The sequence below is a fragment of the Macrosteles quadrilineatus genome, unplaced genomic scaffold (genome assembly GCF_028750875.1).
Source record: "Macrosteles quadrilineatus isolate MER2022 unplaced genomic scaffold, UCM_ALF_1.0 Scaffold_4__1_contigs__length_99947679, whole genome shotgun sequence".
Taxonomy (NCBI): Eukaryota; Metazoa; Arthropoda; class Insecta; order Hemiptera; family Cicadellidae; genus Macrosteles; species Macrosteles quadrilineatus.
The window spans coordinates 90,619,522-90,639,951 of NW_026542597.1; the positions used below are offsets into that span (position 1 = coordinate 90,619,522).

The 20,430-nt window shown below is 36.5% G+C and overlaps 1 protein-coding gene across 1 annotated transcript in view; it reads right to left on the minus strand.

Moving 5' to 3' along the window:
• The window catches only part of LOC128991581 (alpha-mannosidase 2), a 221,121-nt gene extending 201,824 nt beyond the window's left edge, over window positions 1-19,297 (minus strand). The window contains exon 1 of the mRNA XM_054414595.1: window positions 19,130-19,297. The gene's annotated coding sequence lies outside the window, so the exon portion shown is untranslated. The remainder of the gene's footprint in view (window positions 1-19,129) is intronic.
• Between the last annotated feature and the right edge of the window lie 1,133 nt (window positions 19,298-20,430).

The following is a 20,430-nucleotide window of genomic DNA, read 5'->3' on the forward strand; positions in this document are numbered from 1 at the left end:
GGTAGGCCTAGGTTGGATTTCTACTCAAGGTTTTGTGGACTTGATTTTTTTTAAGAATTTGAAGAATTTTTATCGATACAGTCAACTTATACAAAACTCTTGATTGAACTTGGAGATTTTAGGTCACACATTATCGAAGTTTTGTTACAATGTGTTGTGTCTACACTTAGAAGAATAACAAACTTATATGAACCCTGATTATTATTGAACTTATTTGAATATTTTGGTCTAGTTTTTGTAGCTTGGAGAAATATTGTACAGTTCTTTGTAGAGGTTATTTGTTGTTTATCACCTCTAAAATTGTTGATTATTGATTGTTTCGTACATTGTACCTTGAATAATTTGTTGCTTTGAATTTATTCTGAATCTTTGGGTTTATCTTTGAATATTAGCCTTGAAACTTTGAATTTAGTTTGCGGGAAAATGATGTACAAGTCGTCACACATTAACCATCTGGACAGGAATGAACTTGAACATGAGTTAGATGTTCGGAGCTTTAAGGACTATTCCTCGATTAGGATGGAAGATTTAAGGAAGAAGTTGAGAAAGTTTTTGAGGCAAGAACAGTCTGGGTCAATACCAATACCTATTGCGTACGATGACGAAAATGAGGTTGACATCTGCAAAGATAAAATAAGTAAACTCTTGGAAATGTTTAATCTCGTCGTTTTACCTTTGGAAACCACTGACGTACCAAAATTGAAGCGGAGAGTGGAAGCATTGATCTTTCATACTTATCAGAGAATTGGAAGATTAGGTGGCCGTTATGAAGCTGATAGACAAAAACTTGGTCAAGAAATAAAAGATATCGTGAGACGCTATGAGAAACTGATTGGTCAATCACTCCGTGATATGAATGGTGACTCTGATAAGATGGATTCTCCCAGCGACAGTGAAGATAAGGAACTTAGGGACCAAAATAAATTAGATGAATCTACAAAAACAGTTAATGCTCGACCTTCTACTTCGTCTAGTGAAGAACATGGGGCAGGTCTCCCTAAGCAACTAGCATCAAAAGTAATAAGGCCAAATGAGAGAAGAAATAAAGACTTTCTGGATGACTTGAAGATGAGAAGAAAGAAGATGGACCAGCTGATTTTGTCAGATTCTGAGACCTGCGCTGAAGAGGATGTAGATAGGAAGCTGCGGAAGAAGAAAAATAAGAAGAGTAAGAAGAAGAAGAAGACTCGTCATTTTAAAGAAGAATTGTCTATGTCATCATCTTCTACTCTATCTTCAGATGAAAACCATGGACGTAACTCTAGAAGGATTATGCTGAAGAGGACCCCGGTGAGATTATGGAACTTGAAATTTTCTGGAGATGACAACACAAGTGTTGGGGCATTCCTAGCCGACGTTGAAGATAGACGTGTCGCAAATCATATGACCTTCCGAGAGTTATTCCATGCTGCTGGTGAACTCTTTACTGGCTCCGCCTTAGTAGTTTACAGGTCCTGCCGTGGAAGAATAAAGGACTGGCAAGGACTCGAGACAAAATTGCTCTACGCCTTTCAAGATCCCGACTACGATCGAAGACTTATGAGAGAAATTGAGAACCGAAAACAAGGTGCCGAAGAAACCGTCACAGTGTATATTGCAAAAATGAGGAGTTTATTTAGTCGCTTGACTAGGCCAAAATCTGAAGAAGATATGCTCGATATCATTGAGGAAAATGTACTTCCGGAATACCAGTCAGCACTCTGCCTCCAAGATTTCAGGAATGTTGATGAACTTGAAGTAATCTTACGTAGCCTAGAAAAAGGTCGTCTCAGAGCTCAACGTTATGACACAAAACCCCAAAGAAGCCTTCTCGAGCCTGATCTCGCTTATAAACCTCGTATTAAGAAGGACAACATTAAAATATCAACTGTAGAGTCTTCTAACCCATCGCTTAACAGAAGTAATCATCAAAGATCCAAAAATTCATTTACCTGTTGGAATTGCCACAAACCCGGTCATATTTTCTCAGATTGTTTTAAGCCTAAGACAATGTTCTGCTATGGGTGTGGCAAGGAAAACACAACCAAGTTAAAATGTCCCTCGTGCAATTCCAAGACTACTAATAATTTGGGAAACTCTCCGGCGGAACGCCAGACATCCGGCTCCCGTTCCGCTCCAGTCAAAACCAAAATGGATTAAGTCCGGATAGCTTTGTTGTAAATAATTCTGTAAATATTACCTCTTTGTTAACCTTCAAGGAAGGAGATGTAAGGCCATATCTCAATGTAAATATTGGTGGCTCTGAAATTACAGGTTTATTGGATTCTGGAGCAAATAGAACAATAATAGGAGACAAGACTCGAAGAATGCTAGAACTTTTAGGACATCGAATCAGGTCTTCAAACATAACCCAAGCTACTACTGCAGATGGATCAAAATGTTCTATTGGAGGGGCGGTGGACGTTCCAATTGAAGTATCTGGGAGAACTATTGTAATGGAAGTTTTGTATTTACCTCACACTACAGTGTCATTGATTCTTGGTGCCGACTTTCAAAGACTTTTTGGCATTATGCTTGATTTATCTAGGGGTAGGTGGTATTTTTCTGACCAACTCCACTTCAAGGAACCAATTGATTGTACTATAGCTAGCTGTGCTACGGGTGGATTTCAAAGTAATTCCCAAGCAATATGTGCTAGAGAGCACTTAACTATAGAGCAGAAGGAGCAATTGACTGAGCTAACTAACAAATATTACCCGCAAATGACAACAAAATATGGTTGTACTTCTCTTGTAGAGCATCGGATTGACACAGGTGATGCTGCACCAGTCAAGCAACGCTACTATCCTGTCTCGCCAAATGTTCAACGACACATAGACAAGGAATTGGATGAAATGCTACAGCATGACATAATAGAACCTAGTACCAGTGCGTGGTCGTCACCCGTGGTTTTAGTCAGAAAACCTGATAATACTTATCGCTTTTGCGTTGACTACCGGCGCTTGAACGCATTAACCAAAAAGGATGCATATCCCATCCCATATGTCAACCAAATATTAAATCAGCTGCGTGATGCAAGATATTTGAGCAGTATTGATATTAAATCAGCATACTGGCAAATTAAGATAGCTGAAGAATCAAGAGAGAAGACTGCATTCACCATACCAGGCCGTGGACTTTTTCAATTTAAACGGATGCCATTTGGTCTCACAAATGCTCCGGCTACCTGGCAAAGGTTAATCGATCAGATCTTAGGACCAAAATTAGAGCCTTCAGTTTTCGTCTTTCTGGATGATATCATCATTGTCACTTCAACTTTTCCTGAACATGTCAAAGTTCTTTCTGAAGTTTTTGAACGTCTCATCTCAGCTGGCTTAACCATCAACAAAGAGAAAACCCAACTATGTCGATCAGAATTAAAATATTTAGGATACAAGGTCAACTTCAGAGGTCTTCATGTTGACCCGGATAAAGTTTCAGCCTTAGAGAACATTCCGTCACCTACTTCAAAAAAGGCTGTTAGGAGTTTTATCGGAGCAACATCTTGGTATAGGAGATTTATACCTGATTATGCTACAAAGATAGCCCCATTGACTAAACTTTTACACAAGAATACTGTGTTCAAATGGAGTGAAGAAGCTGAACAATCGTTTCAGAAAATCAAGCAACTTCTTATTGATGCCCCAATTTTATCTTGTCCCAAATTTGACTTACCCTTTGAACTACACTGTGATGCCTCTGACGAAGGAATTGGTTGCGTACTTACACAGAACTATGAAGATGGCGAACATGTTATTTCTTATGCAAGTCGCACACTCAACCGAGCTGAAAAACATTACAGCACAACTGAAAAGGAATGCTTGGCTGTAATTTGGGGAATTGAGCATTACAGATCCTATCTTGAGGGAGCCAAATTCACTGTCTATACCGACCACCATAGCCTTATATGGTTAGCAAACCTTAAAGACCCTAGAGGACGTTTAGCAAGGTGGGCAGTTCGTCTCCAAGCCTTTAACTTCGAATTGAAGCACCGCAAAGGGAAGGATAATGCGGTAGCAGACCTACTTTCAAGAACAGCAACAAAAGAAGCACAGCAAGAAGAAATTGATTTGGCTTTGATTGAAGTGAAACAAGGTGTCAAAGATGGTTGGTTTCAGGCAGTGTATGATAATGTTCTAAACCATCCAGAGAATTATCCTTCGTGGCAGATTAAAGGAAATACTCTGTACAAATATATTAGGCCAAGACAACCAGAAATTGACCACCGCTTTGAATGGAAACTTGTAGTTCCTAAAGATTATAGAGAGCAAGTTTATCGTGAATGTCATGATGATCCTAAGTCAGGCCATTTAGGATTTTACAAGACCTACCATAGAATTCTTCAACTGTATTATTGGCCCAAAATGAAATTTGATATCGCTAACTATGTTCGAAGATGCACCATTTGTCAAGCGGCAAAGCCAGAACAGAAGCGTCCCGCAGGAATGATGGGTGAAAATCGCTCTGTATCGCAACCTTTTGAAATAATAGCAGCTGATGTGATTGGTCCACTTCCTAGGACTCCTAGGGGATTCAAGTATATTCTGGTCGTCACTGACTTGTTTTCTAAATACACTTTGCTTTTTCCTCTTCGGTCTCTATCATCAAAGCTCATTGCTCAACACTTGGAAGAGAGAGTTTTCCTTATATACGGTTCACCACGTGCTCTTATTTCCGATAATGGACCAGAATTCATAGGAAAGGAAACAAGAAATCTGTGTGCCTCTTATGGAATCAAAATGTTTTTCAACGCTCGCAGACATGCGCAAGCTAATCCAACCGAGAGGTATAATCGTACAATAATAACTATGATTAGGTCTTATGTTGGTGATTATCATCATAAGTGGGATGAATGCCTTCCTAAACTTGGTTTTGCCTTGCGGACTGCAAAGAGTGAGGTGACTGGATACACCCCTGCAAGTCTAGTGTTTGGAAGAGAGATAACCCGGATGGAGAATATTGACGGAAACTGCAATTCAGGAATTGGTCGAGAGGTCTCTCCTTACCGCTCTCACAATTCCAAGCTTAAGAAGATCTATGAAGATGTTGAAAAGCGTCTGGCTCTTGCTCACATCAGAAGCGCACGGCAATACAACCTCAGGAGAAGAAACATGGAATTCTATGAAGGAGATCATGTATGGAAGAGGAACTTCGTCCAGTCTAGCAAGGAGAAGAATGTGATCTCAAAATTTGCACCTGCTTTTGTTGGACCTTACAAAATTTCAAGAAAGGTGTCACCTCTCATTTACGAACTTGAAGACAATGTTGATCGAATGGTTGGAAGATGGCACATTGAGGACTTGAAACCATACACATCGTCAAACGCGGAACTGATTCCAGACTAAGAAGATTTCTGAAGATCACAAGCACTTCAAGTGAATGGATTTTTTTCTTTTGAAGAAAGGGTGGAGTGTGACCATTTTATATTTTATAAAACTATTTTAAAAAATTTCACATTTCAGCTCTTCAATATTTTAGTTTAAAAGGAAGTGAATTTCCTAGCATCTATTGTCTACAGTTGGACTGTGTACTCAACCATCCTTATCTCTACATTCCATTCCTGAATTCCAAAAATTTCCTGTCTGCCAACTTGAACTAACCATTACAGAGCGTCACTTGGGAATTGACTACTGCTGAAGCAGGATTTAATGTGTTCTATGTTGAGTTAAATAATTTTTGTAGCCTTTTGTTGGGATATTAAAACTCAAGAATACATACCTATTTCTCAAGTGAAAATGAAATGTTAACTACCTGTAAATATGTGCAAATAAGGAAATTTTGTCTATTTATGATTAATGTATTTAAGGAATTTTTATCTGTGAAAACTTGTCTTCAAAAGCCCATAGGGTGAGTACATTTGTCTATGTTTAATTTAATTTCATTTCAAACTGTATTACTATGAAGGAAACCTGATGAAAAAAATCCATTCTCTTGTAAATATTGGGAAAAATGTATTGTGTTTTAAATAATCAATTTTTATCCAGAAAGTAATATCATTCAACTCAGGATTTCACATGTGTATCTCAAAACTTTTCCTGCAAGTCTTATGTAACTAAATATGGAATCTTATGGTAATTTTTTGAATATTTTATCCTCTCATTACAGGTAATAGTTGTTTGTATAAATTAATTGTTTCACCTTCTTTAATTTGTAAATGTATTGACATGTTAGTTTTGTAGTAAAGAAATAATTTCTTATTTACAATCGTTTACCGTTGCAGTAACGGTAATGCCAATAATTTATGAAAATTAAAGTTACATGTTAAAATTTGTTCAGTTTTGTGATTAATCAATTATTATGTGAATCTCACTGTTTAACCTTGCAAAAATAATTTTATTTCATATACAAAGATTATTATTAATGTTGATTTATGAGTACAATAATTGAGATATTTTACTACAGTAGTATATGATTGCTGAAGGAGAGGTACTTATTGAATTTGTAATATTAACTCTTTTAATTTGTTCTACTTACAAATAATTAATATTATTAATGATGTTGCAATTTAATGTTTGATGAATTACCAAGATAAATTTATATTGTTTCTGTTCCATACACATTGTATATGTAAATGAATATTTCAGGATTCACAGAACTATACTTTTATGACACTGTTTAATGCTAGGTATACTACATTTTCAGGCTTTTTTGAGTATACCCTGTTGAGATTATCACTTATTGAGGAAACTTCTAGAAGGTTGTAATTTGAGACCAACAATAATCTACCTGGACCTTAGGATATATTATTGATAACTTGTGGTGACTACGCTTCAACACTTAAGGTCAGACACTTATGTTTTTCCAATTTTCTTGTGCTGTGATTCTCTGGGACAGTTTTTCCAGCTGAGTAACCGATCATCGAACCTATGAACTGTGTCGTGCTACTGCACAGTTATTTAATGGCTTTAAGCCTAAGTAATTCTTGACTTTTATTCTTAACTTGTTCTATATTGGTGTATTGTGTATATATAATAATTATTTGTTCTCTTATCTACTTAAAACAAAAAAAAAGGGTTTCTGATTTAAATATATAGTAGACGGACGTCCGAAATATTTTGTAATTTAGGTATTTACTTGGAATTGTATTATAATTGTTGTATTCTGAAGCAAGTCATAAGCTTAGGGGTTTGGAAATATTTTTGAGTAACAAAATACTTTGTAACTTTTATGAGCTCTGAATTAACGGTTCACATTTATAAAAAAAATTGTGTTTTGTGATTTATTGATTGAGTAAATTGATATGTATTCAAATTTAAAAGGGGGTTTCTTGTTTTCACCTTAACCTTTAAAAAAAACAAGTGGCGCTTTTTCCTGACCTAGTCTTAGAAATTCAACTCCTAACCTAACCCACTCACCCACTGAGTATAGCTGAGGTATAAATATAATTTTGGAAGGTAACAAAGGGTCTGTGGTCGGTCTGTAAAATGAAGTGTTTTCCCAGTAGATATGGGCGAAATTTCTTTATCGCAAAAATGATGGCCAGCCCTTCTCTTTCTATTTGAGAATAGTTCGCTTCAGTGGAAGTCAATGTTTTTGAAGCATATGCAATAGGCTTTTCAGAGTTGTCAGAAAATCTATGAAAAATTGCAGCACCGATTCCTACAGCTGATGCATCCGCAGCAAGAATGATGGGTAACTCTGGATTGTAATGTGTTAGTATAGGTGCATTCATTAACAAGTCTTTTAATTTGTTGAAACTGCGTTTACACTGATCAGTCCACAACCAGTCTACTCCTTTCTTCCGCAGTTGATTTAAAGGATAACACACTTTTGAAAATTCTGGTATGAATTTGGAGTAGTATGTAACCATACCTAAAAATGCCTCCAACTCTTTGACATTTGATGGCTGTGGCATATCTACAATGCCTTGAACTTTAGAATCCGAAACTTGTATGCCATTTTTAGTTATGACAAACCCAAGATATGTCACTGTTTCCTGCATAAACTTGCATTTATCTTTGTTCAATTGGAATCCAAACTCTTTAATTTTATTGAAAGTATTCTCTAGATTTTTGTAGTGTTCTTCATCATTGTGCCCTGTAACAATTATATCATCTAGATAGTTTGCTACGCCTGGCAACCCATTCAACATGTTGTACATAACTTTAGAAAATATAGCTGGAGCGGATGCGATTCCAAAACAAAGTCGCTTGTATTTGTAAAGTCCTTTGATGGTATTAATCACTAGTAAGTCTTGTGAATCTCTATCTACTGGTATTGATAAGTAGGCATCAGATAAATCTATGACTGAGAATTTTTCTCCTCCATTCAACTTAGCAAATATTTCCTCAGGTGTAGGTAGAGGAAATTTCTGAATCTTTAAAGCCTGATTCAATCCTGTTGAAAAATCTGCACAAATTCTTATTTGACCAGAAGGTTTTTTAACAACTACACAAGGTGCAGCCCAATCAGAATAGTCAATTGGTTCTATCAGATCAGCTTCTACAAGCCTGTCGATTTCCTCGCACACTTTGTCCTTTATTGCAAATGGAACTGGCCTTGCCTTCTTGTAAATAGGAGAAGCGTCTTCCTTTAAAATTAAGTGTGCCGTGAATTTTGTACAATGGCCACTTTTGTTACAAAAGAGTTCCTTATTAGAATCAATTAATTTACTTAAGCTCATTCTTGGAAGTGAACTTTGAAACCCTGACCTTGAAATGTCATCAACTTCCTTGGAAACCCATAAAGAATCACTTTGTAATGAATTAAGTGGCAATTCGTTGATTTTAAGCTCCTCGATCCAGTCTCTACCTAAAAGATCCTGAGTGCCACCTTCAGCAACGTACAGCTTTAGCTCTCTTTTAGTTTTCTTGAATGCCACTTTAACTGTTCGTTCACCAATCAAGTTTATGCAATGGCCACTATAAGATGTCAGTTTTGTATTTGAATGTAACAAAGGAAATTTTCCCAATCTTTCCCAAGTTCGTTGACATATAACAGAAACACAACTTCCTGTATCTAGTTGCATATTAATTAAAATACTATTGATACAGATAGAAACCCAAATTGGAGAAAATACACTGACGTTATGACACTGAAGACCAAGAGAAAAAATAGCTTCATTTGTCAACTTAGGTGAACAATCAAGTATGTTAGAGTCGATAAAGGTCCTAGAATCTCTTCCTTTTTCATTGTCAGTGAAATTTACTTGTCGGTTGTACGTTCCTTTTCCATGTCCACCAATTTCTTTGTTTTGAAAATCTGTTCTCCTTTTAATTTTGCAAACTTTTGCTAAGTGACCTTTTGTATCACAATTATTACATATTGCATTTCTAAATCTACATTGGTTCCTAAAATGGTTACCACCACAAGAATAGCATAAATAGTTTGAATTTGTATTTAGAACCTCTCCATTGCTCTCGTTATCGGAAAATGAAATAAGATTTTTCTTTGCTGAAGTGGTAAAAACTGAACTTAATGTTCTAGCAAATTCAAGTACAGTATTGAAATCTGTGTAATCTTTCTGAAGTAAATTAGCTCTAATAGAATCTTCATTAATACCCATTATGAAGGATGTAATGAGAGCATCTTGATAAAAGTCACCAGGGAAATCACAACTGCTGGCTAATTCTTTTAAGTTACTTGCAAAGGTGGGCAAAGATTCAACACCTTGCTTCAGTGAAAAGAATTTTACTCTTTCGGCAACTTTAAACTTTACTGGTTTGAAATGTTTTACCAGAAGTTCATAAAGTTGTTCATAAGTGAATTCACTAATTTCTTTTGGCTTGCAAATAGTTACCAATGTTTTAAGAACTGTACTATCCAGGCAGTCAATGAATAAACATCTTTTAATATCATCATTTGTAATATTGCCCAAACATAAATTTGCCTTGAATTTAATATTCCAAACATCAATGTCGCATGAATTAGGGTTAAATTTTTCACATCTAGGTTGACTTACCAACATAGGATTATTAAGAGTTGCTGGTAATGTATCTTCAGACATTATAATGAATTAGCCTGTAGAATTGAATAAACTATCTTGCACTCCAAGTTTTCCATAAAATCATCCTCGTCGCCAGTTTTATGTTTGAAGTAAATACATAAATTGATAGGTAAATTAGTTTAATCAAATAGAACTGAACTTATTCATGAGTCAAAAACTAGAAACAAAAACAATAACAAAAACAAGTTAAAAGTCAGCTGCAATTTAAAGAATGTTAAAACATATCAGTAACAGCAGTTGGATTGCATATTTTCAGATATGCTGGCCAAACTATTATACATAACTTCATTTTATGTTGTTTGTTGTTGTTCCAGATCGGTATGACAATCATTAAATGGTTAAATTACCTGTGTCCGCCGGTCGATCCTAATATATCCCATTACAGGAGATGCATTTCGCCATCATCAGTCCTAATATAAGGCCTTAAGCTTCCCCATCAGGTGCGTCTTGGAGTTTTTGAAGCACATACACGAATTGTACACTAATACACATGACGAATAAAACATAAAATCACGGTAGGCCTTTTATTTTTACTATGGACATGTAGACGTGCGTCGGTCGTGTACCGAGTCTCGACTGAAAACGCTCATTTACAAAAATGCAAGTTTCCCAGCCATACAACACTGATTCAAGGTCTTTTTCCCGGTTATCAAAACTCAAGAACAATTTTATACACAAAGAATCTCTATTTTAATTTACGGATACCCTACAAATTATTGCACTTGCGATTAATTAAATCCGTTATGTAAGGAAAAACGTTTTTAATCTTACTTGGTTTGCTTTCAAAACGTGATCGAAAATGGTTGCGGTATTTATAAACAACATTCAAATGTAAACATATCAGTGACAGCTAGAAGAAGTAATTTTGATTCGAACAGCTGTTCGTTATTTCATAGATGAATATGTGATAAACATTGGGAAAACTTTACAAAAATCGCACAAAATTGGGGTTTTAAACGTCCGTCATTTTATTTACAAAGTAGTGACGCCATATTTTATTGGCTAAAGACAATCTCGCCAATCCAATGAATACATTAAAATGATTTGGAACTTGATAGGTACTCTCGTTTTTCAGGAGAAGGCCGCGTAAAATGGCTCTTGGGCCGTGGCAGACAGGAAAGAAATTTAGATGAGACTTGTTTCGGTTTCTAATGTATAAAACGTAAAAAAAACCTAAAAGTTTGTGATTCTGAGCAATGTACAGACAAAACTCTAATTTTATTTATATAGATGATCTAATTACAGACGTTCTACCATATAATATATTTAGCACCACGATGCATATGTCTTTACAGTTAAAATCATCTTAAATCCCTCCATTTAAAACATCACTAGCATTTAACACCAACACAAGTTAAGGCACTTGGGGAACGTATTATACCGACCACACCCATAAATCGACTTCCAAAAAAGATTTTAAACATTTTACATAACAAAATCTTACTAACCAAGTCAACCTAACCTGTCCAACCTTAAGTTAGGTTATACCTAGGTTTGGTCGGTATAATAAGTACCAAAGTCAAATCTAATACGTCAACCTAAGCAAACCCCCTAACAAACTGTTAAAACATAGAGTAAGCTTTTTTACATAAACCTGACGATATCACAGAGGAAACCTCGGTTTCTTAAGCCTCCCGTTGTACGAGCTTAGCCACGCCTCGCGCCGACCGCGATACGTGATCTGGAAGGCAATGAGCTGAGTGAAGGGTAGTTCTGAGCTTACAGAATATACCAAGCCTATCTCAAAACAAACTGTGATCTACGTGCTTCGGTATGTATCTGCTCCAGACTTCCCCCCCCTCCCCTCAACAGCCAAGGAGATCGGGACTACGTAATTAAGTTGGTCACGATTTGGGGACTACGTGACAAGACCAGGCCGGACCGAAATCTCCAACACATATTGGCTGGGCAAAAACTGGACAGAGAGTCAGAAAGGTGTCTAATGATCGTAATTTAACTGCTACAAGTGTTCTTTTCTTGGCCGGGGATACACTCTAACTCTGAATCTTTTCCATATGCGTTACCCGTGGGTTTAAGCGTTACGGTTAGGGCAGAATACATTTGAGTAAAAACGTCCGTAAACGCGTTTACCAAACGGAATTGCACGGTATTCTATACTAACATTCCACGGGCGTTGCACGTAAAACTAGTCGCGGGACATTGGGGCCTATGGTAGTGAACACACTCATCTTATCTCGCTGATTTTTTCCACGGACGTTTCTAGTTTTAATCTGAATGATTTACTGTGCAGTGAGCGTTGTGCCCCCCCCCCCCAAAAAAAAAACCAAGGTGGACCAGGGTGGGAAGGTTGGGGGTGCGGATCACGGACAACGGACAACTACATAAACATCACGGACACGGGCGATTTTTATTGCTAGAGTTGCATGCTTACCCAAAATCTCACTGGTTAGTCCCAAAAACCTATCTTGTAAGACAAGTGTGGCCATGGTCAAACTGTTCCAAGTGCGTCACAAATGAAAACGGAAATATCCTAATCGCGATTTGAGGGGAAAGTAGGTATTTAAATTGACCATTATGGGATGTAACCAAAACACAGTTAGTGTCGAACTATAGCATAATGCAGAATCGTATGTTACTACTTTGACACTATTAGTGTTTAGTCAATGGTACCATCATAGCTAAATGCAGAATCTTATGTTACTATCATCTTTTGACACTAATAGTGTTAAGTCAATGGTACCACTAACTATAGCTAAATGCTCTAAAACACTAGTGGACGATATTCAGCTGGGCCAACTGGGCTACCGATTTGGAATCGAGTCAAATAAACACGAGGAAATTTGTATTTCGCGTAATTTTCAGTCATGATATAAATAAACTGTGATAATTTTAGACGAAGTACATGAAGTGTATTCTGCTGAAGCAGTTTTGGCTTATTTTCGCATACAGCTCTATTAATAAACTCATTTAGATAAGCTATTTCAAGTAACCCAAGGAACATCGGAGTCAAAATAGCCAAAGACGAAAACTCAACCGCTTGGAAAAACTCAGTGGGCAAGAATGAATAAATGGTGGTAATATGAGTTTTTTTTTTTTTTTTTTGTAATAAGGGTACCTTGAAAGTGTATGTTGGTAATCTTGGCGACGACGCCAGCTTTCTTGTACCAAGGTGGACGTTAACTCTCATGGCTCTCTAAGATGCATGGACCAAAATGTAAGCATTAGTAAAGCTTCAAATAAATGTGTTAAAAAACATATTGATGGTCCCACTTGCATTCCTAAACTAAAGTAAAACTGAAACCTCTAAAATTTGTGTTGATAGTATTAATAGCAAACCATATAAAAATAACCTTAGAGGAAGGTTTAAAAATAATCCAATTACCTTCAACTAAAAATAAACATCCAAGTTTATTGGAAAATGATCTGTCCGTTCCGCTCTGGGCGGAAAAGCTTACAAAGGGTGTAACAAAAAGCTCAGTAAGAAGGGGGGTCTGGTGAAAGAACGCAACAATCGCGAGGGTGGAACGATGGAGGAGATCCTATGGACTTCTTTCTTAAAATCTTTTGTAAACAAAATCGATTCCCCGTTCCTTTCTCAGCCCACAAATATCAGACCGTTCGCAATTTGTTTACCCCAATTACAAAAAGGGTTTAAATTGTTGTGTGTGAAATATCGAGTTTGCAAAATCAGAGAATAGCATTCCACTGTATTAAAATTATTCTTTCGCAGTGCATACAACCGTTAATGTTAAATGATGCAAGTATATTTCTCATTGTAATCTGAAGCTTTTGTTATGATGTAAAATACCCTGCAGCAGCAAACCTGCAGACTAAGCGAATTTCTATTTGACTGAATTGATTTCAAATTAAATCTATTTACATACCTTACATTAGGCTTAACCAGTAGACCTACCTAGGTTTTCTGCTATAGGGAGGCTAATTAGTGTGTTTTTTATTAAAATATTAGTAGCTTAGAATAAAATAAATAAATATTTCAATAAACAAGCAAACTACCACATTTTAGAATATTCTCCATAAGAATAACAGAGGAATTTTTAATTACAAATTTTTTTGAATTTTCTCGGTTACCAATAACTGTACTAAAACACTTTGGTATACTAAATTATTTGTTTTTTTTTAGCTTTTTAAAATGGTCTAGAGATAAATTGGAAAATGTTGTCTTTTGAGGGTTAAAAGTGAGAAAACCCAATTTTTACCCCATTATAAATCCATTGGTGATTTGGCGGGATTTGAACCTGGGGCCCCAGGAACCGGAGTCCCGCGCTCTATCCACTAGACTAGCTCCCTCCCCATGCCACCCATGGTAATAACTACTTCCCCCTATAATTTCCCTATAAGGAAATTTGCTAAAAAGTGAACAGCTTCCTATTTTTTCTTTCGTCATAATTAATAGCTGTACGGGCTATTATTTAACAGCTGTGTCTAAGGAATATGCCTTAGTCACTAACAAGACTACAAGATCGCGCTACTCTTTCTACACTCATCTCCATTCATACTTGCCTTAAAATACCAACTTTCGGGACTTGACATTTTGACTTGGGTAGACATCCCATCTCGACAAGTGTGTAGTTGTATATTTTCCAGTCCAGGAACACCCACCGTTGTCGTAGAAAATATTTGAGTCGCCTATCAATACAGTACATATATAGAAAGAACGGTTTTTTGGAAAAACCATAGTAGGAACGCTGTTCCCATGCATCCCGCTCCACTACACCACTGCATCTCGATGTGAACAAGCTATAGGTAGCCAATTTGTCAACCAAATATATAAAAAGAACAATGCTGAGTACACCGCTACAGCTTCAGAATGGGAAAATGTAGTATTGACTATATTTACTGTAGTCTCTATTAGTTAAAATTTGGCGTAATAGACAAATAATATATAGCGCAGCCAGGCCTCGGTTCTCATGTGATGTGTTGTGAGCCCGAGAGTTGATTGCGTCCTTCTTCACCTACACTATGGGAAATTATTCCTCCCTTTCGCCCCCAACAAACCTACAACCTCTTGCCCCCCTGGGTACGGGCCACTTAAAAAAGCAGTCCTGAGCTAAGCGCTCAAACAAGAAACCAACTTCTTCAATGATTGATATATCAGAACTAATAACAGCCACAAAATTAATTTTAATTGACCAAATCAAAGTATATTTTATTAAATTTCATTGGCTTAGGAGGTTGGGATGACATCTTAAACACATAAAAACTCCAACCGATATTGTATTTTTGGAAAAATGTTCTACTTTTGCTCAATACGTTCGCTACCTCAAGTAGGGTACTAAATTTTTCATTCATATGGACCAGCGACGCACATATGCAATGGCCGGTTCCCCATAGACTGCCGTTGCATATATGCGACGACTGGTCACATTAAAATAGACTGACACCGCATTTGTGTGGGTGTACCACTGTTATTAAAAAGATTATCTTTGTAACAGTCTATTTGAAGGCCCTGAATTTTCTGCAGTGATCTACAGAGATGTTTGTCGCAAATGTGCGTCACTTGGTTTGTGGATATGATGATTAGCGATGTCATATGATAGCCTGGTTGGTAAAAGTAGCCTATTTTTTACTTTGACTGCATCAATAGCCCGTAGTCTGAATGTACATTGAACAAGACACCCGGACTAGATGTGTAATATTAAAATGTATATCAACCATGGTCTGTGAAAATGACTGCAGCGTCATATAAATGTGGCGATCGGTAGCAAAAGTGTTTAGGAGGCCAGACTAGATGGGAAACCATAGCCTATCGAGTAAAACAATTAGCCTACATTAACTTGCCAAATATTTTACCGTACAGAGTTCAAAAGACTTCCAACAGCCGATTTGTCCCAAGTTAATTTATGCCACTTGGACATCAGTCATACTGTACCAAATGATCAGCCGTTACAACAGAATAAGCACTTGACTTTTTTGTATCTACGCCAATAGCATATTGTATGACGAATTATAAACGCTTATACTGTACAATATTCATTCGTGTACTCACACCATAAGCATTTTAAATGTTTCATCTTAGGGTACTCTATTGTCCATCTTTTGTTAAATAGCATAATTAAATGATGGCCCTTGGAATAACAAATAGCATCTGGATCCAGATTCAATCTAGCTAGCCTCATATTGCTCCAGCGAACCTCAGACTAGGTGGCGAGCCCTATAATCACTTGGCAATCTGGACAATTATTTGGCCGATTGTCAAACACCTTCAAAGTTTTTTTGTATTTAAATTGTCCCTTTCGCACCGAAGTCAGAGTTACTAACTACGCTAAGCAACACACTACAGATACAATGTTTATTTTTATCGAGTTGGCTTGTAAAAAAGCTCTAAGAGACATATATTTATTTCCCCATACATACTGCGAAATAAGATCAACCCTATCAAGTCGGGTGTGCAAAGGAGGATCCCGAGACTTTTCGTCAAGAGAAGGTCGTAGGGTACTACGTTACGTATAGTCAAAGGTAGGTACTACAAATCTGATCCAGGAAGATTTCTAGACCTCGTCAATGCAATGAATTTGTCCCTAACTTTGACTACATGAACTACCGGGCTACCGGCAATGCAAAGCCAGACACTTATTCTTGCTAAACAAAAGGTCAATTCTCACACACATCAGTTACCACATCAGTGTTGCAGTCCAGTCACTTCAGGCACGTCACAGTTAACAAAAATATTCTTCAATGGATTTTCTATACCGCTCGCTATCTACACTCATCCGTTGCAGTCCCGTCAGTCAATTTCAGATTTCTTTCCTCCGATATTTTTTGATTGTTCGGACGCTTGACAGTACTAGATTTGAGGTTGGAAAATATTGTTATTGTTATTTAAATGGTTGTGTTTATATTTTGAGTACCGTTTGTAACAATCAACAAGATGGATAACCTAATGGTAATTTGATAGAATATAGGATTAGCCTATAATTTAAAAATTTTGACTGTAAATTAGGCTACTGTAAATTTTAGAGGCGGAAGACTGACTGAAACCAACTGACGGACAATCGACTAAGAAATTGTGGATGCATCAGAGATACTGGACTGTAGCTGGACTGAAACGGAACTGTGACTGAACCGATATGTGTGAATCAACCTTAAGTTAACCAAAAATGCAGAGAAATTATTGTTGACTTCACTAGGTACTTTTAAATGGAAATAAAGCGTTCTTCAATCTATTATAAGTAAAAGGCGAGCTGTGCAACGGGTGTAAAGCCACGTTTTGCTTTTACGAGGGTTCAAGCTATGTACTGTAACTTACATGTAAAACTAACAACTAACAGCATTTTGAATTGGATAAACAAAAACTAACAGGCTACCGGTACAGTAGGTAAGATGGATAATGATAAAAGGTAACCATTCGGTTAGTCAGTTTAAACATTAAAAGCAGGTCAAAGCTTTGTATTGAATATGAATTAAACACTAGAAACTATTAATGAGTCACACTTACACGGTAGCTCATTCCAGTCATCTAACTGAATGGTAGAATTTCTGGTAGAAGTGAAATAGCTACTATTTCACTTCTACCAGCAACTCAGAGCAGAGATGCTTTTTGCGTGGCCGCAAAACAACTTCGCCAAACTTGCATTATCTTAAAATAAAATCTGCATTAAACTAAATTCAATTCAAAAAACTTTTGTTCAAATTAATAATCACAATAGCCTAGTTGTTTACTAATAAACAAAGATGAGTTCTAGCTTCCAAAAAAAACAAGCAAAGGGTGTTTTATCTTATAGGCCTAAAATGCATCGCAATGTTATTTTATGAATGGAGGGCTGCACTTTACTTTACGCCCTACACTCATGCTTCAACATATTGTAGTTGCCATTATTTAACTATTTATTTATTTATTATATTTGCCTGTTTTTGTGCATGGTGTGATTTAAGCTAAGTCAACCCAGTTTACTAACTGGGACTGTTAGCCTAACTGATTGTTGCCAGATGATTATTATATGACTTGTCTGATTGCATGTAACTGCATGTTTAAAAGACCAAATAAAATTCTCATTCTCATTCTCATTCTCATTTGAATTAAAATATTGATCGATATAGGCTATCGATTATTCTTTATATCATTTAGTTAGTTAGGTAAGGACTGGAGTCCTGTTAAGGGGACAATACAAAAACTTTTGATGAGCCTAAATTATGTTAAGTGACTTCAAAAACTTGCTCTATAAGGACTGTAGGACAGACGGTATGGTAAAAAATTCTGCTTCAACATAAAACACAATGTTCCAAGATATGAAAGTTTCAATATACTATGTGTTCAGTCAAAGACTACCGGGTATACGTCCCTAAGTTATTATGTTGAAGGTTGGATTTAAGTTATCTATGGTGATCCAACCTTAAGTAACATAAGTTATATCAAACCACCGAATGTTAATCGAGCTATCAAACCCTTGAGAAACTAAGTAATGTACATGTTTACGTCTAACCGTAGGCTAAGTCGATTGGGCAGAGTAGCTTTTATGAGTTATATTTGTGACTTGCTTACGTTTAACTTAAATGTAAAATCAGTAAGAAGTAACTTAGGCATAAAACCAAAGTGTTTAATTCACCTACAACAGGCATGGGCTAAATCTATTACACTGCAACTTGACCCTACAAAACATTTTACGCAGCGTGGAGTTGGGCCACTCATTGGAAATTAGAGAGTATTATTAGGGGGTAGACTTCCGTATCTGTTGGCACAAACAACCGAATGAAAATATTGATTGTTTGATTGTTTCATTCGATATATCGTTTGGTTAGTTAGGTTTTGTTGGTTTAACTTACCTAAACGATCAATCGAATTACTTAGCCTAATCGATATATCGATCGATATTTTCATTCGGTTGTTTGTGCCAACAGATACGGATGTCTACCCTTATTGTGAATTCAGGATTTCGCAAGCGGTTATGTAGGCTACAAATGGTTTTGATTTTAAAATAGAAAAAAATGTTTAAACTCCATAGCTTGTAAGATAACCAACCTTAGTCTTAAAACTTGGACAAAGGGTACAACTTAAGTGTTAAGATTTTATTGGATGATTCTCTAAAACTAAGTAAGTTATAAGCATTTAGGATTTAGGCTACCTATCGAGGTAACTTAATCCAAAGTAAAAATTAGGCCTAAAGGACTTGTTTCTTTTAAAACGTACATGATCATAAGAAGGTTGGAAAACTGATGCCGATAAACTTAAAATAGGCTACAGTACTTACCATGCCTAACCTACAAAAGCTCTAATGGAAAACATACCTTTCAATATATTTCCAAGACGTTGTCACCATATAGCAAGGTATCCTTTCACAAACTATCACTTCCACATGTTTTGCACTGATCACAACCACTAGAACACTAATATTAAAAGTAATTTGGCTCACAAAGGTAAATTAACGAGACACGACCTACAACAACGCGAACACAGCGACACAACCAGACAGAATCAGAATCAAACCAAAACAATAACAAAGTTCAGTTTACTACCGCACGGCAGAGCAGAAAGCGAGTCAGCTGTCTTTGGAGAGAGGGAGAAGTAGAGGGGATCGAATGAATTGGGCGATTTGATGAAGGTTACAGTTTCTCTGTTCCACTGTCCATCGGCCTACTTTTTTGACAACTCGAGCGATGGTTTAGTTTACTGTATGTACTCGCGTCGCGTTGTTTGTATTCAAGACAATAATCTTGATTTTGTGACGAGTTATCGATTCTTTTCATCCCCCCCATCTTTTTGTAATTTGTACCCCACGTACCACTAATCACTATATATAATTAAAAACTCCCTTGATACTATGGATGTTCGCCGAACATTGTTCGGAGCAATCGATCTAGCGCAAAAACCTTTTCAACAATATGGTTGATTAGTGCATGGGTGTTAGTTGGTGTCCATGTCAACACAATAACGGCCTCACAAAAATAATACAGAGTGTTTTTTTAAAAACTTGCATCTTTATTTATGTAAAAACCGCAATAGATAGAAATATGCAGTTTGCGGGAATCATCTATTGACGTAGGGGGTCCAATTGTTTTGAATTCAACGTTACATTCACATTCCCCCCCTTTCCCCCCCTGCCACCAACTTATTTTTTTAAAATAGCAAGGTACCCCTTGTGACATATCAAATGAAAGAGCATGAAAAAAGAAAATGTTTGATGAAAAAAAATTAAAAATCGGTTCATAAATTTGCGAGATATTCCCCCCCCCTTCCCCGGAACTTGATTTTTTTAAATAGCAAAGTACCCCTTATGATGTATCAAATGAAAGAGCATGAAAAAAGAAAATTTTTGGTGAAAAAAATTTAAAATCGGCTTATGAATTTGTGAGATAATCCCCCCCATTTTCCCCTACCCATAACTTGTTTTTTAATAGCAAGGTACCCGCCCTTGTGACATATCAAATGAAAAATAAATTTCACCAAAAATTTTCTTTTTTCATGCTCTTTCATTTGATATGTCACAAGGGGTACTTTGCTATAAAAAAAAATCAAGTTTCGGGGAAGGGGGGGAATATCTCGCAAATTTATGAACCGATTTTTAATTTTTTTCATCAAACATTTTCTT